The 27,802-nt window shown below is 41.2% G+C and overlaps 1 protein-coding gene across 4 annotated transcripts in view; it reads right to left on the reverse strand.

The window, feature by feature from the left end:
- Positions 1-23,405, reverse strand: part of RESF1 (retroelement silencing factor 1) — a 34,575-nt gene extending 11,170 nt beyond the window's left edge. For 3 of the 4 annotated variants that reach the window (XR_003003512.1, XM_024747102.1, XM_024747100.1), the window contains exons 1-2: positions 23,336-23,405; positions 21,893-21,987 (exon numbers count right to left, since the gene is read on the reverse strand). The gene's annotated coding sequence lies outside the window, so the exon portion shown is untranslated. Of the gene's footprint in view, positions 1-17,697; positions 17,746-21,892; positions 21,988-23,335 lie in introns of all 4 variants that reach the window. The other variant, XM_024747101.1, reaches the window with a different exon arrangement.
- Positions 23,406-27,802: the final 4,397 nt, after the last annotated feature.

The following is a 27,802-nucleotide window of genomic DNA, read 5'->3' on the forward strand; positions in this document are numbered from 1 at the left end:
GACAAGACACACAGAACATTCAGTCCATAATGGGCTCCCAACCCCATGTTAACATATGACTTGAGGATAATTTATAACATTAAATAGACTTATTTAAAAGAAGACTGGGAAACAATCTCTGTATTTATCATACAAAGTTAAAAATAAGTTAATCCAAGGAAAAGACAGAGTGAAATAAAATGAGAACAGAGATTCAATAAGTCACAAGTTGGTAACAAACAAAAATCAATAAGCCTCTGACAACACTGATCATCATAAAAAAAAAAAAAAACACTGTATTGGGAAAAGAGGCTATCACTAGATCTTACAGACATTAAAACGGTAATGTATATATCTTGAGTATTTCCAAACATTTAAAATTTAGGTGGAATGGAGAAATTCCTTGAAAAAACATACCTTAACATCTATAATTAAATATCTTCACAAAGAAAACAGCAGGGCCGTGTGGCTGTACTGGAGTGTTCTACCATTTATGGAAGAGATAATCTAATATAACCTCTTTAAAAGGATAAAAGAGGGAACACTTCATAGCTTATTTACTGAGCCTATCATACCAAAGCTGAAAAGAAAGACAATTAAGAAGCCAATCTCACAGAAACAAACACAAAAGTCCTGAACAAAATGTTAGCAAACCAAATGGGGTGATACTTGAAAAGGATAACATCATGATCAAACTGAGTTTATTTCAGGAATACAAAGTTTGTCATTGAAAATTAATCAAAGTAATTACATTATAATCATTTTAAAAATCATATGATCATTTCAACAGATGCAAGAACTTTTGATAAAATTCAATTAAAATTCATTAAAAGAACAATTGTATAAAACCAAGAATAGAAAGAAGTTTCCTTAATTTTGATAAGTGGTAATTTCAAAAATTCAGACCAACAACAGTAATATTATTAATAGTAATAGATAACTTAAATAAAGATCCCACTATCACCCACTTCTATTCATTGTTTTACTGGAGATCCTAGAAAGTATAAGAATTGTGAAGGAAAATATAAAGCTGTCTATTAAGAGACGTTATGTAGAAAATCCAAAACAATCTGTAGATCTTTTAGATCTATTACATGATGGATCATAGTGTACTCAAACTAGATTGAAGAAACACATGTTACCATGTGTTTGATTTGTTGATGTGATTCCTGGGAATTATATATATATGTTTATTTATGTATTTGCTCATAAATACAGTAGAAGCGAGCCTTTTGAGGCCTGGTGTCAAGCGTGAAATAAAGCCATGACTAGAAACTGACTCCATGACTTCAGAGGTTTCATTTTTTGTCATTGCTGTACCTGAGCCAAGATTGATCTGTGCATGCTGGTAGGAAGAGGCAGAAATTTGGGGGATCTCCTGCCAAGGTGACCTAAGGCGACACAGGTGGCATTAGAAACTCTCCCCCTCCCAAACTGAACATCTATCTTGGAGATAACGTGCTCCTGGGACTATAAAATTAGGTGAGCTGGGACTGTTTGCATTTGAGACAAGTGTTGCTGTAACCTCATCTCTTGTCGAGGATCCATTCACCAAGGCATTGGCCACCAGAGGCTTTGCCTGAATGGACAGTCTTCACCTCATCACTTGTGACCCAGCAGTAATCCAGACCTGCTTGAGTGCCTTGCTGAGGAGACTAGTGTCTTGGACCAACTGGACTTTTCTATTATGGATGCATGCATGGACTTGGTTCATTACAAGCACTTCGTGCTCAAAGTGGTTTTAACATTCATTCTGAATTTTTAGATACGTTTTTGCTTTCTATTTCTCTGCTTGCTTCTTCTCACTTATGTGAAAGTCAAAGTCATTGGTGAACTCTATGTTTGTCCTGACCTGTCATTTGATTAAGGTAGTAAAGAAACCTCCCTCTCTTTGAGAGTTTAATTTGTCGGGGAGCCAGATCACCCTTGCCCAGTATGACAGCATGCACATTTTGGTTTAAAAACAGGTCCCAAGGAGAAAGATCTGTATATTCCTCACATGCTTTTTATCCCAGGAAAGCTCCTTAATAAGACAACTGATCAGGGTGAAGTATAATACAAAGTAAAAAGCAGTACTACCAAGTAGCAGTATTACAAAAGAGTTAATGATAAATTCCCAATAATTTGCCCTATTTCTTATGTGAGCTTGGGGGTGGGAGGCTGCTACAGACTGAATTCTGTTCCCTCAAAATTTATATGCTTAAGTCCAGTTCACTATATTTGGAGATAGGACCTTGAGTGAGGCAATTAAGGTTAAATGAGGTCATAAGGGTGGGGCCTTAATCCAACAGGATTAGTGTCCTTATAAGAGAGACAACCAGGTGTATACACACACAGGAAAGACCATCTGAGGAGACACAGAGAAGGTAGCTGTGTGCAAGCCAATAAGAGAGACCTCAGGAGAAACCAAACACATTGATCTCAAACTTCCAGACTCTAGACCTGCAGAAATTTATTGTTTAAGCCACCCAAGCTGTGGTTATTTTGTTAGTGCAGCCCTACAGACTAACACAGAGATTATGGGTAGGAAGAGAAATGCTCCTTATAAATAATTTGGGGTTGTTGGGTTTTTTACCCCCTCTCTCTCCTTTGCTGGCACAGAAAAAAACTGAAGCTTGGAAAACCAACCTTGAACTACTAAATTAAAAGGAGAGAATTAAGGGATCTCCGTGGCAGTCCAGTGGTTAAGACCCTACACTTCCACTGCAGGGGGCGCTGGTTTCATCCCTGGTCGGGGAACTAAGATCCCACATGCCACTTGCTGCAGCCAAAAACAAAAACAGAACAAAACAAAAAAGACCTTTTTCCTGACTGCAGCCTCTACTTTTAGATACAATGTATTCTTAGACCTTTTGAAGATATATTTTAATGGAGATAACCAGAGACAGGATTTCCATGGTCTATCATTTAAATTTTTCTTGGAAAAATTAACTCTTTTGCTCCCAAATTTGCACCCTGCCCTCTTATCTCCCCTCACCTGTGACAGCCATGGCATTTACCTAACAAATTCCAGCTACGGCTGAACTTAAGAACCTCTCTGCACAGGAGTGGCCAAAGTTTTCTGGGGGAAAAACACACAAGCCAACAAAATGAGTTTACACATTGCACATATCCACAGTGCATGACAATTCTACTTCATTTTGTTGAAATTTTATTTATATTAAAGTAATTTAATTTTTCCATTCTTCTCACCTCCCACCACCCCAACCCATACACATGCTCCCCCTACTCAGCTGCTTATATTTCAGAGGGAAAAAAATTGCACTACCTATCATCCTCCCATCACCAAATCTATAAGACAGAGCCTTGTAAATGCAGTCTGTACTTATAGTATCAAATCTCTACATTTAAAATCCTGCTCCCAGGAATTCCCTGGTGGTCCAGTGGTTAGGACTAAGTGCTTCGACTGCTATGGGCCCGGGGTTCGATGCCTGGTCAGGGAACTAAGATTCTGCAAGCCGCGCAGCACAGCCAAAAAACAAAAAAGAGAGAGAGAGAGAGAGAGAGAGATAAAATCCTACTCCCTTTCCCTGTATTCCCAGTATCAACCTGTCTCTAACTGGATTAAGTCAGTTACACACACACAGGCGCACACACACATGCACATACGCCAGTATTACTGGTACTCAAAAAACACAACAAATAACCTCACTGGGCCCTACATTATTCAGCTCTCTACTCCCCCCACACACACCAGTGACAGTCTTTTAACTTGGTTAAAAATCACAAATATAACAAATCAGATTTTAAATGCTTAAAACCTTTAAAGGTAGAAACAAATATGATTTTTTAAAAAGTAATTTTGTGGGACTTCCCTAGTGGTCCAGTGGGTAAGACTCCAACACGCTCCCAATGCAGGGGGCGGGAGTTCAATCCCTGATTGGGGAACTAGATCCCACATGCATGGCACAGCTAAGAAGTCTACATGCCACAACTAAGACCTGGCACAGCCAAAATTAAATACATATTAAAAAAAAATAAAGGTGGGCTTCCCTGGTCGCACAGTAGTTAAGAATCCGCCTGCCAATGCAGGGGACAAAGGTTCAATCCCTGGTCTGGGAACATCCCACATGCCATGGAGCAACTAAGCCCACGCGCCACAACTACTGAGCCTGTGCTCTAGAGCCCATGAGCCAACACTACTGAAGCCTGCATGCCTAGAGCCGTGCTCCACAACAAAAGAAGCCACTGCAATGAGAAGCCCGTGCACCGCAACAAAGAGTAGGCCCACTCGCCACAACTAGAGAAAGCCCACACGCAGCAACAAAGACCCAATGCAGCCAAAAATAAATAAAATAAAATAAATAAAAGTAATTTGTGATTCCATAAAATAAAAAAATATACTGAAAAAATTATTAAAGAAGCTAAAATGCTACATTACAAAATATTCACTTAATGCAAAAGAAAACAGTGAGGGACAAAGTGATATGAGACAGAAAATAAAAAGTACAAACAGGAGATGTAAATCCAACTATATCATAATAACATTAAAAGTGAGTGGATTAGGTTTCCCTGGTGGCCCAGTGGTTGAGAGTCCGCCTGCCGATGCAGGGGACGCGGGTTCGTGCCCTGGTCCGGGAAGATCCCACATGCCGCGGAGCGGCTGGGCCCGTGAGCCATGGCCGCTGAGCCTGCGCATCCGGAACCTGTGCTCCGCAACGGGAGAGACTGCAACAGTGAGAGGCCCGCGTACCGCAAAAAAAAAAAAAGTTGAGTGGATTAAACAATCCAAATGACAATGTCAGATTATATTTTTAAAAAATGGCTAGCTAACTATATGCTGTCTCCAATAGGCATACCTTTGAGTCAAAGATAAAAACAGATTGGAAATAAAAGGATAAAAAAAGAGGGACTTCCCTGGTGGTATAGCAGTTAAGACTCTGCACTCCTAATGCAGGGGACTCAGGTCTGGTCAGAGAACTAGATCTCACATGCCACAACTAAAAGATCCTGCATGTTGCAACTAAAGATCCCACATGCCACAACAAAGATCCCTTGAGCTGCAACTAGCATCCGGCACAGCCAAATAAATAAATAAATAAATTTTTAAAAAGGATTAAAAAAAAGATATTAGGCATACAATAGTCACAATAAAGGGAGAATGACTATACTAATTTTCAGAAAAAATACACTATAACAAAAAATGTTACTAAAGAGGGACTTTTTATAACCATAAAAGGGTCAGTCCACCAAGCAAGATATAACAACTATAAATATATATGCACTTAAGAGAGCAGTAAGGGCTTCCTTGGTGGTGCAGTGGTTAAGAATATGCCTGCCAATGCAAGGGACACGGGTTCAAGCCCTGGGCCGGGAAGATCCCACATGCCTCGGAGCGACTGGGCCCATGCACCACAACTACTGAGCCTGTGACCCACAACTACTGAGCCCGTGTGCTACAACTACTGAAGCCCACACACCTAGAGCTGGTGCTCCACAACAGGAGAGGCCACCACAATGAGAAGCCTGCGCGCAGCCGCAAAGACCCAACACAGCCAAAAGTAAAATAAATAAATAAAATTAAATTTAAAAACAGAGAGAGAGCATTAAAATACAAGAAGTAGGGACCTTCCCTGGTGGTGCAGTAGTTAAGAATCCACCTGCCAATGCAGGGAACACGGGTTAGAGCCCTGATCTGGGAAGATCCCAAATGCTGCAGAGCAACTAAGCCCATGTGCCACAACTACTAAGCCTGCGCTCCAGAGCTCTCAAGCCACAACTACTGAAGCCCACACACCTAGAATCCATGCTCTGCAACAGAAGAAGCCACCACAATGAGAAGGCCGCTCACCATAACGAAGAGCAGCCCCTGCTCTCTGCAACTAGAGAAAGCCCATGCAGCAACGAAGACCCAATGCAGCCAAAAATAAATATTTTAAAAATGAATAAATTTATATAAAAAAAATACAAGAAGCAAAACACAAAGTGAAAAATAGGCAATCCACCAAGAGTCAAAGACTTCAATTCCCCACTTTCAATAAATAGTGAACAGAATTGGCGGCTGGCGGGGGGGAGGGCGGTAAAAAAAATCTACAAGGAAATAGGAGTTTTCAACATATTATATACACCCACATTTCTAGTTTCCAGTGCAGATTTAAAAAAAAAAAACATCAAAAAACTGGAGTACTTTAGGTTGCAGGTTAGTGCACAATTGTCCATTGGCTGCTTTGTAGTTTTAAGGTTCTCTCCTCTCTGGCATTTACTATGGTTTGGACCCAATAGTTCATGTACTCTTGTCAAGTGGCAAAAGGGTCAGCAAGCAGCCCAGTGACAGGTGTATGTGCCAGCAAGCTATGAAAGCACTGGACTCTTATATTCTGTTGTGGGGAATCTTCCTAACTGTGAATAGGTATAGGCAAATTAGCAAACTGTAAATAATGGTCCTTGATATAGCCACACAAAATTTGGCTCTACTAAGCCACCCATCTGGCTGTAGGCTTTATGGTTTGGAGAACAAGCAATACTAATATGTTGATGCTGATAAACTGGTGGCCCTCACTGGGAAGGGAGGCAAGCAGCCCGTGTGTGTTGACATTGATAAAGTGCTATGGTCTACACTGGGGGGATTTAGAGTCATAATTAATATACTCTTATTCCAAAGAAAGAATCCATAGAGGCTTCCTGTGTGTCATCACAAAAACAGTCTTTTAAAATTTTTAATTTAAAAAAAAACCCTAAAGTCTACCTTTAGGTCTGACAGTCTCTGGATTGAAATCTTATATATATTATTACTATTACTTCCTATGAGAAAAGTGGGAAGAAAGCAAGTCACTAAAATCCATGGCATAGGAAGTTGTAAATAGCAAGTTGTAAACTGCGAAATTAAGATGAATTAGTGAAGCTGGAAAAAAAGGGAAGTGAATGGCTGCGGTAGACTATAAATGTAACAATGCATGTGGATTTTCACATAAAATCTTCATAAAGACCTTACTAACGTTAAGAAAAGGCTTGTGATTTTTTTTATTTTAAAATATTCTATATCCATACAATGCAAATATGGTTTAACTGGAAAGCCTCCTTTATTTGATGTCAGCCTTATTACAGAAAATTACAAACCAAAAAATAACCTAAAAATCATACCTGTGAAGAATAATCATATAATATCTATCTTCAACACAAATGCACAAGCACTTACAACCACCAACAGAAAAAACTCTACTGAAATGGACCTATTATATTATGGTTTGCCATGGCCAGGCTTACTTTAGGCCAGACAAAGTAGTAAGAAACAGAACATGAAAGGGCAAATTAAGCCACATCAAGAATATTTTTATATGCAAGGGTAACCATTCATTTATCAAAGAAACTGGAACATTATTATAGTGAAAGACAATGCTATTAAAAGCCAAAAGTGATAGGCTTTTAAAAAGACTGTCTTGGGGGCTTCCCTGGTGGCGCAGTGGTTGAGAGTCCGCCTGCTGATGCAGGGGACACGGGTTCGGGCCCCGGTCTGGGAAGATCCCACATGCTGCGGAGCGGCTGGGCCCGTGAGCCATGGCCATGGCCGCTGAGCCTGTGCGCCACAACAGGAGAGGCTGCAACAGTGAGGCCTGCGTACCGCAAAAAAAAAAAAAAAAAGACTGTCTCAGGGCAAAGCAAAAGATGCATATCTAGGGATTTCCCTGGCAGAACAGTGGTCAAGACTCTGGGTGTCCACTGCAGGGGCCACGGGTTCCATCCCTGGTCAGGGAACTAGTATGCAGCGTGGCATGGCCCGGAAATTTAAAAAAAAAAAAAAAAAAGATGCATATCTAGACAGTTGTCTAGCAGGCTTCGATAAATGTTTGTCAAATGAATAAACGTTATCTATAACTGTTGAACACCAAGTTCAAGAAGTCCCTATTTAAACCTGCAAATGGGAAAAAGTCTCCACCCCTCCCTTCACATCTGTGTCAACCATAAACATTACATGATTTCATCTGTAAGCATTTCAGTACCTCAAAAATACAAGATTTCTTAAAAAGTATAGTACTCTTCTCATACCTGAAAAAAACATATATCTCTTCTGGTATTTTAAATTGGAACCTTCCCTTATGTCTTTAGTTCCACTTCTAATGTGTTTATTTGGAGAGTCCACTGATGTGAATAAATTGAGGAAAAACCAGTATTTTTCATTGCAAAACTCATCTCCAATGGAAAAAGCTATAGATTCTTCTTTAAAATCAACAAAACCACAAATACCAACACGTAAGTGGTAAAACCCACTTCTGAGGAATTCCTAAAGTATCAAGATTTACTCAACCTATTCCAGCTCTGACTTTTTGTGTCCTTAGTCCTAAGAGAAATAAGGCTTTTATCAGTCCTTGAATTAGGCTTTCAAGAATAGACTACCCTAAATTTTACCTTTATAACACAACTTATAAATAGTAACAGCTAACACTTGAAAATTTATGTCAAGAACTGTATTGAATAAATACATTTAATGGTCACAACAAATGCACGAAGCCAAGCAGTCCTAAGCAGGAGTGCCGCGGCTGGCAAGGCCACTATCCCAGCTGTTAGGTCGGCTCTCTACACTGCTGCAGATAGAAAGGAGACAAGACTGAATGGATTCCTATGTAGTTTTTTACCCACTCAAACAGCAAAACCAACTTCAGTGTCCCTAGTCCCTCTCTACACTGCTGCAGATAGAAAGGAGACAAGACTGAATGGATTCCTATGTAGTTTTTTACCCACTCAAACAGCAAAACCAACTTCAGTGTCCCTAGTCCCACAAGGTAATACCAAGGCAGATGAGAACTGTAACTGCAGTCATTTCATAGCCTGCACTTATACCCCAAGGGAAGGGAGGCTGTCAAGTCTTGAGTGCAAGTGGAACTAGGGAGAAAGAGAAACCACACTGTGGCATTTCTCAGGAGGCTGCCAGGAGGACCTGTGGGGTGTCCTGCCAAGGTGTGGGTCAGACTGAGATTAAGCTAAGCTTTGCCTGTGAGACTTTTAAAGGAAAAGAAAGGTCATCAGAGCCCCATGGTGAAGTTGTTCACCTACATGTCTACTCTCCAATCTTTCAGGTACCTAGCTCCAAATTCGATACAGAAGCACAGGCCAACACAATCAGATACCCTACTTAATTATACTTCCTCTTAGGTAACACTGGGTAAGAGTGACTAGACAGTGACTCTCAGCAGGATGACCAGACCACAACCAGGTTCCCCATATGTCCCAGATGCCGTCAAGGTTCACCAGTCAGAGCAACATGGCTTTCTCCTGGGAGAAGGGAGAAGCAGGAATAAATCGCTCTCCTTTCCCTGATTGATTAATCTCAGTACAGCATGAGGTATTGGCACTCATCACGATGGGCAGCAGGCAATTCAGAGCAATGCGATGATCACTGGGGCTAGAAAGTTTACACTAGCTTGTTGTGTCTTATATAGTAGAGGTCAGACAAATTGCAGACCACCTTTTCTAGGCGTATTATTCCCTAAAGTGGGAACTAAAGATCACAGAGCACACACAGGAAGAAGTCAGTTATCCTTCCTTGGAGTTCTGCCAAGCAACTCATTTGGACCTTCTAGGTTCCCACCTCAAGGAAACACGACCCATTAAGAGGGGTAGTGGTCTCAAGTATCTGGAAATCCCTGACAACTGCCTCAAGTATAGATGATTAATATTTGGTAGGCAAGTGTAAGCTACTTAACAGCATTCTATTGGGGTACAGACTGCATTAGGAAAAAGGCATCACTTATTACAATAGGAATGAGGCAATTCTGTGCCTCTTGAGGTAGACAAACTCCCTGAGTAGAAGTGAACAGTTCCCATAAAGTATGCTGAAATGCCTCTGAAGAGAAATCTGATAAAAATCTTCTCCTCCCTGTTAGTTACCACTGTCATAATAAGCACATTATAGTGTTTGCTCTGGTAGTCCCAGGTTGTTGACAGGATTCCAAGAACTACAACAGAGGCATTTTGTTGTCATGGGGTTAAGATTCAGATTCTATAAAACTGGAGGTTAAGATTAATGATGCAAAGAGACCTCAAGTACCAGAAGAAACATATAGGACAGAATCTACCTTCTTGTCAGCAGGGTCAAGTAAAGGATGACAGATCCAGCAAGCAGTTAAATTCAGAGCCATAACTACAGTCTAAAAAATGTACACAAGAGGGTTCTAATCAAGAAACCATGAGAAATCATGACTAATAGGATGAGGTATTCAGGCCTTTGCCCAAGGACACAGCTCCAAGGACATCCACTCCCAAAGTCAGCAGCTGCTGAGTTTCTAAGTGTCCTTAGATTAAGGTCTTCCATTGGCCTGTAGTTATACTGAAGATGGTGGCAACAGTCTGGAGTAAATTAGATTAATGGTTTCTGAGCGCCCCCTACCCCCATGATCAGTACTGTCTTCCTTCCCCACCAGCATAGGGGAGCCATTCAAGTTTTGCTGGATGAGATGGAATGCCAATCACTCAGTTGTAAAGTAAATAATCCCTTGCTCTAAGCCACCCTAGCCACAACACTTTGCCCAATGACATGATCATATAGAAGGAAAATGTAAAAACTGATAGAAATTGTAGCAGTGAATCTTTAGGAGCATAATGAAACAGTGACCTACTGAAGATGAATTTCTGTCATCCAATAAACATCCTTCAACTACTTCAACTAAAGTAACATGTAGCAAGAAACTGAATGCAGAAGCAGATGTAAGAATCCAACTATTAACCAGACATTAAAGAGATTTGCAAAATTACAAAACAATGCCACTCTTTTCACTAGTGTTTTGTGTTGTTTTGGAAAACATTTATATTAACATGTAAGGATTTACTGTGGTTTTTAAAATTATTATTCATTTATTTATTTTTGGCCGCGTTGGGTCTTTGTTGCTGAGTGCGGGCTTTCTCTAGTTGCGGCAAGTGGGGGGTACTCTTCATTGCAGTGCGCAGGCTTCTCATTGTGGTGGCTTCTCTTGTTGTGGAACACGGGCTCTACGCGTGCAGGCTTCAGTAGTTGTGGCACATGGGCTTAGTTGCTCCGCAGCATGTGGGATCTTCCCGGACCAGGGCTCGAACCCGTGGTTCCTGCATTGGCAGGCGGATTCTTAACCACTGAGCCACCAGGGAAGTCCTACTGTTATTTTTAAATAAAATAGTTTTTAAAAATTCCTGTTTCAGTCTTTAATGCAGTAAATATTGATGTAACCTACATAAACAAATGTTCTTTAGGGTCTTTAAGAATTTTTACTGTATGTAATTGCTTCCTGAAACCATGTGTTCCTGCAGTCTCCAGCTGCAGAGAAAGCATGTCCATGCAGCTCTCAATGGAGGGAGAATCTGGAAGCGCACACCTGACTTCTATGGACTTTGCCTATGCACATCTTTTTGCCATTGGTCCTATATTGTATCCTTTGCGATCATAAACTTTAGCCACAAGAATACAAAAAGAGAGAACACTAAACTCAGGAACAAGGACATTAGTACCAACCTTACATTTAAAAAGAGATACTATGAACAACTGTATGCCAGTATATTCAGATCATTTGGATGAATAGGACAAACCCCTGTGATACTGTAATTTATAAAAAGAAATACATTATTAGGTCTTCATCCCCATTTCTGGCACAAAGCTCCTAAAACCCTCGGATTTTCCTTAGTGAGAGTGATAAAGGTGTCTTGTTATGTCACTGAGGTGACTTTCTGACTGCACCTAAGGATGGAGGCTGGTTGCCAGGAGAACCAACCAGATGATTCTGTAACACAGCAGGACCCTATGGGGCCTTCCTGCGACAGGCTTTCCCCCATATCCTCTGCTTTAGCTCCTCTCTGAAGTACCTAGATAATAGTATTTGATGCAAATTTCCTGAGTTGTTGGACAAACTACATGATGATCATGAGCACGTATCCCCAGGCCTTCTGGAACCGAGGGACTGATAAGGTTAAGCCCTGTGACACCACCCTGCTGCCTCACCATCAGCCGATCAGAGAATTGTGTGCAAGCTGATCACATACCCTGAGAGCCCCGCCCCAATCACCTGGCCTTTAAAAATGCTTTGCTGAAACCCTTCAGGGAGCTCAAGACTTTTCAGGGCATGAGCCTCCTCATCTCCTTGCATGGCCTTGCAATAAACCTTTCTCTGCTGCAAACTCTGACAGCTCCAGGAGGGGAGAGGAGCTGGAGGTTGAATCAATCACCAATGGCCAGTGATTTAATCAATCATGACTGTGTAAAGAGGTCTCCATAAAAACCGCAAAGTACAGGGTTGGGGAGCTTCAGGGTTGATGAACACATGATCTGGGGAGAAGTGGCATGGAAGCTCCACATCCCTTCCCCCCATGTACTTCACCCTACACATCTCTTCCATCTGGTTGATGATTCCTATTGTTAAAAAAAAAAAAAAGAAAACAGGCCCTAGGTTGGAGCCACTTGCCCCCAGGACAGCAAACTAAGATTTAATTGCAGTTTCAATATCTCCCAGGACTTAAGTTTCTGGAATTTCCTGGTCAGAACTAGTGAGGTAACCTTGCCTGAAACAATACTTTCTTTTCTTTTGCTAATAACCTCCTTCTCTGGCCCCGGTTTCTATAAAAGGCTTCCATTCTGTACAGCTCCTGGAGCTCCAATTTACTCTCAATTCATGAATTGTTGAAAAAAGCCAATTAGTTCCTCAAATTTACTCAGTTGAGTACTGTGTAACAGTATCCTTTAATATCCTTTGCAATAAACCAGTAATCTAGTAAGTAAAATGTTGCTCTGAGTTCTGTAAGCCTCTCTAGCAAATTAATTGAACAGAGGGGGGGGTCTTAGAACCTCTTACCAATCAATCAGAAATACAGGTATCAATCAACCTGGGCTTGAGACTGGTGTCTGAAGTTCAAGGAGAGGGTTGGGGACAGACTCTGGGAGGGCTCACACCAAGGAGTACTTCCCAGAACTTCTGCTGCCAGTGTCCTTTTCCCCACGGTGAAACAGCGCCACCCCCAGCCTCTGCAGGACACCCTCCAATACTAGCAGACGTTGAGGAGCTCCCAGGGTTCCTGTTGAATTTCCTGAACACAGTGGACCAGCCAGTGGCCGTGGGGTCCAGAGTGGAGAGGGGATTAAGAGCGCTACTTAAAGGAGCTCCAGAGACGGGCGCGAGCCGCGGCGATCAGCGAGGACCCCAGAGACGGGCATGAGACGCTAAGGCTGCTGATGTTGCCACCAAGAAGCCTGTGTGCGAGCACGGGTCACTATCCCTACCTCCCCTCCCGGGAGCCTGTGCAGCCCACCACTGCCAGGGTCCCGGGATCCAGGAACAACTTCCCTGGGAGAATGCACGGCGCGCCTCAGGCTGGTGCAACGTCCCGCTGGCCTCTGCTGCCTCTGCAGCCGCAGGCTCGCCCCGCATCCTAACCCCTCCCCGCCCCCGCCTTCCCGGGGCTGAGCGAGCCAGAGCCCCCGAATCAGCTGCTACTTTAACCCTGTCCTGTCTGAGCGGAAGAACAGACGCCCTCCGGCGACCTACACACAGAGGCGGGGCCAAATCCAAAGCTGAACCCCCTGGAGCTGTGAAAGAAGAGAAAGGGAAATTTCTCCCAGCAGCCAGCCTCAGGCGCAGCGGATTAAATATCCACAGTCAACTCGATGTACCCTGCATCTGTGGAATACCCAAATAGACAACGAATCATCCCAAATTGAGGAGGACTTTGAGAGCAAGATTTATTATTTTTTCCCCTTTTCCTCTTTTTGTGATGCGAGCCGTGTGGATGAAAGGCTCTTGGTGCTGCAGCCAGGAGTCAGTGCTGTGCCTCTGAGGTGGGAGAGCCAACTTCAGAACACTGGTCCACAAGAGACCTCTCAGCTCCACATAATATCAAACAGAAAAAATCTCCCAGAGATCTCCATCTCAACACCAGCAGCCAGCTAAGGAAAAGACCTACAATAAATAGCCCAAAACAATTAAGAAAATGGGAATAGAAACATACATATTGATAATTACCTTACATATAAATGGATTAAAGGCTCCCACCAAAAGACACAGACTAGCTGAAAGGATAAAAAAACAAGACCCATATATATGCTGCCCACAAGAGACCCACTTCAGACCTAGGGACACATATAGACTGAAAGTGAGGGGATGGAAAAAGATATTCCATGCAAATGGAAATCAGAAGAAAGCTGGAGTAGCAATTCTCATAGCAGACAAAATAGACTTTAAAAAAAAGGCTATTACAAGAGACAAAGAAGGACACTACATAATGATCAAGGGATCGATCCAAGAAGAAGATATAACAATTGTAAATATTAATGCAGCCAACATAGGAGCACCTCAATACATAAGGCAAATACTAACAGCCATAAAAGGGGAAATCAACAGTAACACATACATAGTAGGAGACTTTAACACCCCACTTTCACCAAAGGACATATCATCCAAAATGAAAATAAATAAGGAAACACAAGCTTTAAATGATACATTAAACAATACAGACTTAATTGGTATTTATAGGACATTCCATCCAAAAACAGAATACACATTTTTCTCAAGTGCTCATGGAAAATTCTCCAGGATAGATCATACCTTGGATCACAAATCAAGCCTTGTTAAGTTTAAGAAAATTGAAATTGTATCAAGTATCTTTCCCGACCACAACGCTATATGAGACTAGATATCAATTACAGGAAAAGATCTGTAAAAAATACAAACACATGGAGGCTAAACAATACACTACTTAATAACGAAATGATCACTGAAGAAATCAAAGAGGAAATCAAAAAATACCTAGAAACAAATGACAATGGAGACACGATGACCCAAAACCTATGGGATGCAGCAAAAGCATTTCTAAGAGGGAAGTTTATAGCAATACAATCCTACCTTAAGAAACAGGAAACATCTCGAATAAACAACCTAACCTTGCACCTAAAGCAATTAGAGAAAGAAGAACAAAAAAACCCCAAAGTTAGCAGAAGGAAAGAAATCATAAAAATCAGATCAGAAATAAGTGAAAAAGAAATGAAGGAAACGATAGCAAAGATCAATAAACAAAGCTTTTGCACAGCAAAGGAAACCATAAACAAGACCAAAAGACAACCCTCAGAATGGGAGAAAATATTTGCAAATGAAGCAACTGACAACGGATTAATCGCCAAAATTAAAAGCAGCTCATGCAGCTCAACAAAAAAACAAACAATTCAAAAATGGGCAGAAGACCTAAATAGACATTTCTCCAAAGAAGATATATAGTTTGCCAACAAACACATGAAAGAATGCTCAACATCATTAATCACTAGCGAAATGCAAAGAGAGGGTTGGTCCTGGGAACCTCCAATCTGTACCCAGTCAGAAGCACAGGTGACAATATAGGCTTGTGCATGTGAAGTGGGGGGTGAGGCAATTTGTGGGACTGAGGCTTCAACCTGTGGAAATCTGCTGGCATTTCTGGGTAGATAGTGTCAGAACTGAGTTTGTAACAGGTAAGAGCCAAATCTAACTATATGTTGGATCTGGTTCTTTTACTTTATTTAACCTTTGCTTTCCACTGCTTTTTTTCACTAAAAGGATAATGTCCATACATAATGGCCTGTCTCAGGGAACCCTACCCCTGAATATTAAGTGTCCAGACCCTGTCCACCTGTGGATGGATGCAAGAAAGAAGAAATTAACACATCCCCTCCCTGAGGCTCGCCATTCCAGGGGATATTTGCAAAACTTATGGCCTTTTTACTTCACTTCCTCATCTCCCCGTCTCTGTTCTATGAAAGAAACTGGCATCCAAACCCCGATAAGATGGTTCTTTTGAGACACTAGTCTGCCATCTTTTCCGTCTGCCGGCTTCCGGAATTAAGTCATATTCCTTGCCTCAACACCTCGTCTCCCGATTTACTGGCCTGTCGTGCAGCAAGTAGAGGGAATTTGGACTTGGTAACAAGTTGAATTGTAGAACACCCAACTGATGTCCCCAGAGAATTGCTTGTTGGTAGTACGGTGGGGATCCCCCCCTACACACACCCACTGGAATTGGGTGCAGAGAATCCCAAAAGACACACTGACCAAAACTGACTCAAGAAGATACAGGAAATCAGAACAGACCCATAAAGAAATTGAATTAGTAACCAAAAAGCAACCCAAAAAGAAATGGTTAGGCCCCGATGGCTTTCTGGTGATTCATGCCAAAAATTTAAACATTTAAAACCCACTCTACAAACTCTTCTAAAACATAAAAGAGGGAATACTTCCCAAATCAATTTTGAGGCCAATACTAAAACCAGAAAATAAATAAATACATAAAATCACAATAAAACTACAGACCATGGGCTTCCCTTGTGGCGCAGTGGTTGAGAGTCTGCCTGCAGATGCAGGGGACATGGGTTCGTGCCCCAGTCCGGGAGGATCCCACATGCCCCGGAGCGGCTGGGCCCGTGAGCCATGGCTGCTGAGCCTGCGCGTCCAGAGCCTGTGCTCCGTGGTGGGAGAAGCCACAGCAGTGAGAGGCCCGCGTACCGCCAAAAAGAAAAAGAAAAGAAAAAAAAAGAACTACCGAACAATCTGTTATGAATATAGATGCAAAAATCTTCAACAAAATACTAGCGAACCAAATATAACAGCATATAAAAATAAGTATATGCCATGACCAACTGGTACTTTCCCAGAAATGCAAGATTGATTTTTTAATTTTTTATGTTGAACCAATGTCATATAACACATCAATAGAATAAAGGACACAAACAACATGATCATCTCAAGCACATGTAGAAAAAGCATCTACTACGACTGAAATTAAATGCATCCTAAAATCCAACACCCTTTCAGATAAGAACACTAAAACTAGAAACAAAGGGGAACTTCCTCAACTGGATAAAAGACATCTACAAAAAAGCCACAGCTTTAAAGCCTGTTTTTCCCTTTACAAGATCCAGAACAAGACAAGGATATCTGCTCTTGCCACTTCCATTCAACATTGTAGGAGGGGTTCTAGCCATGGCACTTGGCAAAAAGAAAAAAAATAAAAGACATCCATATTGGAAATTAAGAAATAAAACTACCTCTACTTACAGATGGCATCATCTTGTATATAGGAAGTTGTAAAGAATCCAACTAATAAAAAACTAATAGAACTAGTTTGACTAGGTCACCTAGTACAAGCGCAATATACAAAAACCAAATTTATTTCTATACAACAATCTAGAAAACAAGTCCATTTACAGTACCAGCAAAAAGAAAGAAATACGTTGGAATAAATTTAACGAAAAGTGAAAATTGTACACTCTGAATATTTCAAAACATTGCCAAAAGAAATTAAAGACCTAAATAAATGGAAACACATCCCACATTCATAGACTGGAAGATATGATACTCTCAAGGTGGCACTACTCTTCAAATTGGTCTACAGATTCATTACAACCCTTACCAAAGTCCCAGATGTCTTCTTCGCAGAAATTGAGAACCTGACCCTAAAATTCATTTTGAGAAAGAGTATAAAGTTGAAGGACTCCCACTTCCCAATTTCAAAACTTTAAACTACAAAGCTAGAGTAAACCGCTACAGGCTCTTTGGTGGGGCCTTATGCCAATGGGTATTTCCCAGAACTGCTACTGCCAACGTCCTTGTCCCCATGAGCCACAGCACGCCCCCCTCCCACATCTGCAGGAGAACCTCCACTACCAGCAGATCTTAAAATAGTAATTGCAAATTAATAAGAAGAGCTACCACTGAGCAAGGCCGCACATCACACTGAGAGGCTTTTTAGCTTTTTTGCACTCTCTCTAATGGTACTGATGATCTCGCAAGGCTTCCTTCCTTGTACCTTGAACCTCTGTGGTTTCCAATGATGCTGCTGCCCATCTGAAAGGACCTGATGAGAAGGGGAAGAGCCAGCAGTCACACCACTGGGACACTCAGGCAAAATATGGAGATACTCACATGGCGAAAAACTACAGCCTCCTTCCAACAGCTATGTGAGTGAGCCATCTTGGAAGCAAATCCCTGAGCCTCAGTCAAGCCTTCAAAAACTGTATGCAGCTCCTGCCAATATCTTGACAGCAGCCTCATGAAAAGCCCTGAGCCAGAACCACTCAGCTAAGCCATTCCCTGATTCCTGACCCATAGTAGTAACTATATGAGATAATAACTATTTGCTGTTTTAAGCCACTAATATTTGGGGGTAATTATGCAACAACTAATTATAATAACTAATACCAATGGCTAAAAAAAAACCCAAAAACTAGAGTAAACAAAGTCATGTGGGGCTGAACTAGGATAGACAATGATCAATGGAAGAGAATCCAAAAACAAACCCTCATATATATGATCACGAGGAACAAAGTAGAATCCAGAATATATAAAGAACTTTTACACCTCAATAACATAAAAACAACTTGAATTTAAAGTTAACAGAGGTTTTGAATAGACAGTTTTTCCAAAGATATACAAATAGGCAATATGCACAAAAAGATGCTCAACATCATTAATAAAACCACAGGATGCCACTTAATGCTCACTATGATAGCTACAATCAAAAAGACAAGTGTTAAGGATGTGGACAAACTGGAACTCCTATGCATTGCTGTTACTACTGAGAATGTATATGGTTCATCAAAAACAGTCTGGCAATTTCTCAAAAGGTCAAAAATAGTTACCATATGATATGACAGAAAAATATAACTCCTAGATATATACATACACGAATTGAAAATGTATGCCCATACAAACACTTGTACATGAATGCTCACAGCAACATTATTCAGAGTAGCCAAAAAGTGGAAACAATGCAAATGTGTGTTAACTGATGAAAGGAAAACAAAATGTGGCATAACCATACAATGGAATTATTACTTGCTAATAAAAAGGAATGAAATACATACATGCTTATCATGAATCAATCTTGAAAACATCACGCTAGGTGAGGAAAGAGTCATAAAAGATCACATATGACATCATCTATAAGAAGTGTTCAGAATACACAAATCTAGAGACAAACTAGATTAACGGTTGCCTGGAGATGCATGGGTTGGGGGAGAATGGAGAGTATAGAGAATATATGTAGAGTATGAGTAGAGATTCTTTTGGGGGGCAAGAATATGTTCTAAAAGTGATTGTGGTAATGCTTGCACACTATGTGAATATATGCAAAACCACTGTACACTGTAAGTGAATAAACTGAATTATATGAATATGATATATGAATTATATCTGTAAACTACAGTTTAAAAAAACAAAACATTTCCCAGTTGTTAGCACAGACACGGGCACATGACAGGATGAGCACTAATATAATTATAGACCTGGGAGAGCAACCAGACAAAAGACATGCTCTGTGCAAGTTGAAGCTGACTGGCTATATACCTGGAGATGTTAGGGCTACCCAATGAAGGGGGAGCTGTGCCTGAGAATGAAGTCAATGCCAAAGACAGCAGAACTCAAAGACAGTGTCTCAAGTCTTTAAAACTTTCTTTCAGATTCAAATGTTGGATCCAGCCAAACCTGAAAGTCAAGCCACATGAACTTTTTTTTTTTAACACCTTTATTGGTGTACAATTGCTTTACAATGGTGTATTAGTTTCTGCTTTATAACAAAGTGAATCAGCTATACGTATACATATATCCCCATATCTCTTCCCTCTTGGTGTCTCCCTCCCATCCTCCCTATCCCACCCCTCTAGGTGGTCACAAAGCACTTTGCTGATCTCCCTGAGCTATGTGGCTGCTTCCCACTAGCTATTTTACATTTGGTAGTGTATAAAAGTCAATTGTTACTCTCTCACTTCGTCCCAGCTTACCCTTCCCCCTCCCTGTGTCATCAAGTCCATTCTCTATGTCTGCGTCTTTATTCCTGTCCTGCCCTTAGGTTCTTCAGAACCATTATTTTTTTTAGATTCCATATATATGTGTTAGCATACTCTTTGACTTATTTCACTCTGTATGAGACTCCAGGTCCATCCATCTCACTACAAACAACTCAATTTCACGTCTTTTTATGGCTGAGTAATATTCCATTGTATATATGTGCCACATCTTCTTTATCCATTCATCTGTCAATGGACACTTAGGTTGCTTCCATGTCCTGGCTATCATAAATAGCGCTGCAATGAACATTGTTGTACATGACTCTTTTTGAATTATGGTTTTCTCAGGGTAAATGCCCAGTAGTGAGATTGCTGGGTGGGATGGCAGTTCTATTTTTAGTTTTTTAAGGAACCTCCATACTGTTCTCCATAGTGGCTGTATCAATTTACATTCCACCAACAGTACAAGAGGGTTCCCTTTTCTCCACACCCTCTCCAGCATTTATTGTTTGTAGATTTTTTGATGGCCATTCTGACTGGTGTGAGGTGATACCTCATTGTAAGTATCACCTACATTTGCATTTCTCTAATGATTAGTGATGTTGAGCATCCTTTCTTGTGTTTGTTGGCAATCTGTATATCTTCCTCACATGAACTCTTAAGTTATGTGATCCAATAAATTCTCTTTGGGGGCTAAAAAAAATTTGCGTATGATTTTTTGTTTCTTGAAACCTAAGTGGACAATATAATTTCTTTAACCACAATTTTAACCACAAGTTAAGATTTTATTTACAAATGAAGTCTTGTAATTTAACACATCTCAAGAAAATCTTAGTGACTGTCATTAAATCTCTGCAATCACTTGAGACATTTACCTCAACAGGCTAGGCTCTAACACTGCCCTTCAATTTACAAGCACACTTAGGATATCAAGCACAGACACACTACATAGCTGTCTGTCAACAAAGCACTTAGAATTCTTCAAAGGTCCACAAGATTACATTTCGTTTTTAAGATTGCACCTTTAGGGCTTTCCTGGTGGCGCAGTGGTTAAGAATCCTCCTGCCAATGCAGGGGACACGGCTTTGAGCCCCGGTCCAGGAAGATCCCACATGCCGCGGAGCAAATGAGTCCGTGCGCCACAACTACTGAGCATGCGCTCTAGAGCCCACAAGCCACAACTACTGAGCCCGCGTGCTATAACTACTGAAGTCCACGAGCCTAGAGCCTGTGCTCTGCGACAAGAGAAGCCAGCGCAATGAGAAGCCCTATCCGCAACTAGAGAAAGCCTGCGCGAAGCAACGAAGACCCAACACAGCCAAAAATTAACTAATTAACTACTTTAAAAAAATATGGCTGCAGGTAAAAAACAGAGTTGTGTCTGGTACTTCCTTACAAAAACAGAACCTCCAAATTGATCTACAGTCAAGGGTTTAATCAACACAAACTCGATAAATTGATTTAGCACTTAAATGAGCAAACTGAATCTCCTGTAAGACACTGTTAATTTTCTTAGGCCATAAAATATATTTCTTCTCATGACAACAGCTAAGATTTATTAAGCACTTACCATTTACCAGGAGCTCTTCCAAGTGTGTTCTATCTACCAAACTCATTAACTTATCACAACAATCCTGCGAGCTAGGTACTATGGTTACCCCCGTTTCACAGAAGATGAGAAAACTGAGGCAGAGAAGTTAAATAATTCTCCCAAGGTTGCAGAGATGGCAAGTGGTAGAGCCAAAATCTGACGCTCAGCAGTCTGACTGCAGGGACCATGGTCTTAATCATCACAGATTTCCTAACACTACTTGGAGTTTACAGGATGGAAGCCCTGAAATGACCTCTTTGGCTTTATAGGTTTATATTTCAGGGAATGGTTCTCCCAGAGTTCTGCTCTGTGCTGTCTTCCTCCAACCCCATGTGCCACATATGATGAATTTAAAAATAAAATAAGAAACAAACCATAGAGAATAATGTTAAGTAGACCTCTTCCTCAGTAACTTAGACCACAGTCACCTCACCATCATCTTCTATTCCTTTTCTTGCAAAGATGAACAGCTGAATTCTCCACGCTACGCCAACCATATTTCTCAAGCTTTGATGTCAAATCCACAGCATCCTATAGTTTAATATTTAACCAATGCTGATTCAACTTAATAATTTTGTTCCACAACAGATAAATTAGAGTAGACTACTTAGAGGAGACACACTTACCTTTAAATATGATATTACTCATTCATTACTGTATATGTTCCCATTTCCTTCCAAACGTGTCAGTACCACTCTCCACAGTGTTTACTTCTTTGGTCCTAGGAACAGCAAGAAACATTTTATAACTGATAATAATTTAATATAAAACTTAAATATATAATATATAACTTAATACGAAATTTATAGTTGAATTTTATTTATATAAAGTTCACATTAAGTTTATAATAAAAATACACACTAATCTGTTTACTTGATACGACATTGCTGTGCAAACTGTTCCTTAAGGTTGCACCAAAAGCAAACTGAGTTTACTGAATTCTTATTAAGAAGGCAAAGTAACAGAAACAAACTGGGTCTGCCTTCAAATACCATTCACTTTTTAAGTGATAATTCACGTGCGCTCCTCCTGGGCCACTATTATTTTATCACGCTAAACAACACTTTAACTTAATACTTTATTGGATTAGTAAACAAGAAGTCAACTGTACAGTAAAAAAAAAATAAGTAAAACCTTAACTCATGCATAATAATACTAAAACTTAACTGTGGTTTACAGCTAACGCATTAATCAGAAAAATCCCCAAACAAGCTCTGTGACCCGCCTATTTAAATGCACCCAAGCTCATCCCCATCACTTGCTGTTCTCTTTATTTTGATCACAGGCACTAGAGGTATTACAAATTGTTTTCAGTGAAACTATTCTCCAGAAGCTTGCTGAACTCAGGATCCTAAGGTCACCTGCTTAGGGAATTCGCGTCCCTCGAGAACTAAAATCTGTACGCATTTGTGCATTTAAAAATGCCTCGAGGGACTAACTATTGCAGAGGAACAGAAAACGTCTCCGGCACAAGCGCGTTCGCGGGCCACTTGGAGATGCAAGCGAAGCAATTCTGTTTCGGGAGGTTCTGCATAATGGGGGTGGGGAGGAAGAAAACCCTAGAAAAATAAATGCAAAACAAAGATCTTTTTTTCAAGCCAGCGACAGGAAATCAATAACAACGTAAGCCACTCTCACATCCAGCCTAACCAATTGCCTTGGAATTTAACAAAATGCGTCCTCGCAGTCTGCACCCGCGACCTCTACCGTGAAGAGTAAGGCGATCCACAGAAAACACACGGCGAGGCGCCACCCTCTGGGTCAGGCTCTGAGTCCGCGGCTCCTCCGGGCCGGCCCCGCGCCGTGGGAGGGCAGCGAGCCGAGCCCAGCGGGCCCGCCCAGCTCTGGGCGGCGGCCAGCGGGGCGCGTTCACCGCGGGCCCGAGGCCCGAGCCCCCGGAGCCCCTGCAGCCGCCACTCTGTCCCCGCCACAGAACAAAAGCGCTCACCGCCGCACACCCAGCCCCGCCCGCAGACACCTGGACTCCCGGTGCCCCCAGCCCAGCCAAGACCAGAGAAGACGTGCGAGTGCCGGCCGGGAACCAAGCCCCCCCGCCCCCTCCAACTTACCAACGGGCACACAACCCAGCCAGGGCGAGCGGAGGAAAACGCAGCGCCTGGCGGCCCCAGAGTTTAAGTCAACTCGGGTCCGCCTCCAGGGGCGGGTCGAGTTGGAGGCCCCGCTCCCGGAACAGCACAACCCCGCCCCGGGCGCAACGGCTGCTGCGAGACCCGGTCCCCGGCGTCGGGGTCCTAGTGCCGATCGGATGAAGTAGCGTCCGGGGCCAGCCCCGCCCCCCAGTCATCTCCCAAACTTGCAAAGCTAGTTCACGTATCTGAGGAAGAAAACTCCAGTAGTGGCTCTCCACCTTTAACTTGCATCAGATTCTTTCGAAGGATTTGTTAAAAAGGGACTGAAGAGCACCACCTGCAAAACTGCCAATTCAGTAAGTCTAGCTCCGGGCTGAAAATTTCTAACAAGGGGGAACATCCATTAACGCAGAGAAACCTTCTCAAAGAAAAGGAAATAGACTTTTTTTGCTGGGGGATTTCTACAGGAGAAAGTTGTGAAAATTAATAAAGGGAAACCTCACCAAAATAGAGTTGGGAGGCCAGAAGGGGGAGCTCTCATGCAGTACAGTACCACTCCCAGTCAATTACAGAAGGAATTGTCAATTACAGGCCCCAAAGAGCAAAGATGTACATTGCAGTTCATACAAGAAATAGACTACCCCAGCAACTCAGCCAATGAGAAACTGTCATCACCCTCACTTTTCACCATGCACTTTCCTTCATAAGAACCCCCCCCCAAATTCCTCCATTTTCTCTATAAAGTAACTTTCCTTTGTTTGTTGGACTTGCCTATGGCTTTTGCTATAGTTTGCTTGACCCAAATTGCAATTCGGTCACCAAGTGCAAACTGATACTGCTTGCCCCATGACAGGACAATAAATCAAGAGACCAGGTGTTGGGGCAAGGAATAGCGACTTTATTCAGAAAGACAGCAGTCGGAGAAGATGGCAGACCAGTGTCCCAAAGAAACATCTTACCGGAGCTAGAATTCAAGCTTCTTTTAATACTAAAGGGGGAGGGGGTGTGGTTGATTGTTGCAGACTTCTTGGTGCAGGCCAGACCCTGGAGGGGATGTGAGCATCCTTTCTTCTTGTATCTGTCCACAAAGGTCTGGTCACCATGTTCCTGTAAACCTCCAACAAGACAAATGTTATTCTTTGTTCTGCAACTGTTTATCTCTATGTAAATGAAAAGTCTTATACCTTTAGAGGTCAAACCCAGAAGGCAGAGCCTTGAGAATGGCTATCAAGTACATTTCAGACTCTAGGCAACATTTTTTTGGACAAACGTGCAGAACCAGCATGACTAAGCACAGGCAATGTGGCAACAGAGCGCAAAGGTTAGAGCTAAAGGTATCAGGTTTGTTCTTCTCTGTTACAATTCCTCTGCTATTCCCGAATAAACCCATTTTTGCTGGTAAAATAACTTTTATTTTTAAAGTCAACAAGGGAATCCAATCTGAGTGAATAAGAATGAGAAAGGGCAGAGTTGGTTAGTTCTTGTAGTTAGTTCTTGTAGGGTTAGTTCTTGTAGGGCGGGGTAGTCCTTTGCCCTCTTGAGGTGGAGATCATGGCTCAGCACTCACTAGACATACAACTTTGGGGAAATCACTTAACCTGTCTCTGCTCAGTTTTCTCATCTGTAAATTGAAAATAACACTAACACTTACCTCATAGGATCGTTGAGATAGTTACATGAACTAATACATAACTAAAAGCAGCTCCCAGAACATGGGGTGGTGTCCTTGGCTCAGATATGGGGTTTTCCAGAGCCTAAGCCACACAGGTCAGCAAACAGAAGTGAACGCAAGAAACAGGGAGTTTTGTTGCAAGAAAGTCTGACATGGACCCAACTCCTATATAGCCTAAGGATGACTTAATGCCCAGCAAGATTTAATGCCCGGGAAGCTACAACTCATTCTGAAACGAAGCGGCTGATCTCTCTGCTGTGTATCCTTGCCCCTGTTTGTGCTGACTTTCTCCTGTCTCCTTTAGATGAATAAAGCTTGTCTGATTTTCCAAAAGTGTGGTCTTTCCACCACTCCTAAAGTACAACTGACATTTGTCAATATAGCAGGCCTGAAGGGTCACCAGCAAGGAGACTTGCAAGGGGAGGACACAGTCTCTAGAACCTGAAAGTTGTTTAATCAGGGGCTGGACTTTAAGTTGCCTTCTCTTTAAGGTATTTATAATTCAGTATGCTAAACAAAGAAACTTGTTATCCAACTGGTCAGGCTGGGGAAAGATTCCCCAAGAGATTAGATTGTTCTATGCTATGTCCCCTATCATAAATTACAGATCCTTTCTCTGTGTTTCACAATATTCAAAAGAAAGTCTCTCTTTAGTCAAATTACTTTGGCTATAGATGCTATCTCAATCTTTCAAGAGCATAATACTTAGCCTCAAGGCTTGTTAACTCCTAAACTTATAAAACATGTTTTAGAAAATTGCATGACATCATTAGCATGTCTATAGTAAGAAATTTGTACAAAAGATGCCTAGTATTCATTTAAGAGGTAAATGAGGTCATTGGTTTTCTTTTTCTTTTCTTGGTTGTCCCCTATATTCTGTTTCTCCTTCCTGCTAGGTACAAGGTCACTTAACTGGAGAATACATTCCCCAAGCCTCCCTTGCAGCTAAGTATTGCCACATTTCAGTTCTTACAATGACATATGAGCAAAAATGTTGTATGCAACTTCTGCCTGAAGGAATGTCTTACTCTGAAATTCCTCTTTCTCTACTTGTTTATATTGGAATATAGAAATGGCAGTAACCTGATTTCAACCTTAGAAAGGAAAACTATTCCTGAAGGCAGGAATTCTTTTTTTTTTTCCTGGTGCTTTAAATCTCTTTGGCAGTTTGGTGGAGCCCATACACCCCTTCTTAGAATAATGTTTTGGAATGCTTAAAATAAAATATATAAGATTACAAAGGAAATTAATTCAGTATGAAAGTTATAAAATATTTAAAAAACAGATGTGTGATATGATAATATGTTTCTTTATTAACAAAATAAATAAGATCTAGTAGCAGATCTAATAACAACTGTGATTTTGGAAGTGATGGACATAAATGACATTTCAAGATTATCTGCATAATATAAGAATACCTTACCTGTGATTTTTATGGTGAAAAATTTATTGTTAATACTGCTATATTTCTGTGTCTTTGTTGCCAACATTTATAATTGAAGGAAATGGTACATTTCAAAAAATGTTAGTGAAAATAGAGTTAATTGTTTTGCCATCCAAATTCATGGTATTCTTGAATTCTATCCATGGATATGGTAGGCATAAGTTTGGCCCCTGTGACCTTCACCTCCAGGTGTTACTCCATGGTTATGTTACTTACATACAAAAGGGACTTTGCAGATATAACTAAGATCACTAATCAGCTGACCTTAAAATAGGCAATTTAGCCTGAATTATCTGGGTCTTGGTGGGCCCAGCATAATCATATGAACCTTGAAACTCAGAAGATGAAGACAGGAGAGGAAGCCAGAGAGTGTGGCACAGGGGATAGTCTGAGAACGAAAGCATGAGAAGGGCTCAACTGTCGCTGGCTTAAATATGGAGAGGGCCACATGGAAAAGCATGAGAAGGAAATAAATTATGCCAACAACCTGAATGAGCTTGAAAATGAAATTCTGTGAGATAATAAGGAGGTGTTGTTCAAGCAGCTCAGTTTGTAGTAATTTGTTGTGTCAGCAACAGAAAACCAGTATAATGGACTCCAGGTTATAACCTCTGCCCAAGGGAATGTTTAAGGAACAAAACAGAAGTAAACCGGGTCCTGAAAGTTCTGTAAAGAAGAGCTCTCCACCAGCAGGGACCACCTAGACTATTACTGAGAGAGAAGTAAAGTTCTATCTTTTATAAGTTGATTAAAGCTCTGGTTATGAAACAGTACTCGTTTATGTGAAGTGTAGAATGAGGAAAGATCCAGACCAAGTCTTGAAAATCTCCAATGTTTAATGGTAAGGGAGGAAGATACGCCTTAAAGAGACATGGGAATAGCCAGAAAGACAGAAGAAAAACTAGGAGAATGATATCACAGAGGCAGAGAAAGAGAGCCGTTCACGTGAGTAGAAAACCTTCAGTCCTGTTAAAGATCAGGTAAGAATAAACTGGAAAATACCCTTTGGATTTGACAAGAAGGGGAATAATTGGAGATCGGAACCTGGAAATGCAGGTTCAGAAAGGACAATGAAAACAATCCTGAAGAAGAACAGTTAAAAAGGACTTTCACAACCTGATCTAAAGATGTACTACATAATAATCAAGAAGTGTGATATTGGTGTAAGGATAAACCACCAATTCCCCCTAATCCATGTGTACTTTAGTACTTTTCTCCATGCTCATTTAACCATATATTAATATACGTATAGAGAGATCTTACTCACCATTTTATTAAATAGAATATTGTTCACACTTCTCTGAGTCTTACTTTATTCAACAAGCCATAG

This window comes from Neophocaena asiaeorientalis, unplaced genomic scaffold (genome assembly GCF_003031525.2).
Source record: "Neophocaena asiaeorientalis asiaeorientalis breed wild unplaced genomic scaffold, Neophocaena_asiaeorientalis_V1.1 scaffold487, whole genome shotgun sequence".
In the NCBI taxonomy this organism is placed as follows: domain Eukaryota; kingdom Metazoa; phylum Chordata; class Mammalia; order Artiodactyla; family Phocoenidae; genus Neophocaena; species Neophocaena asiaeorientalis.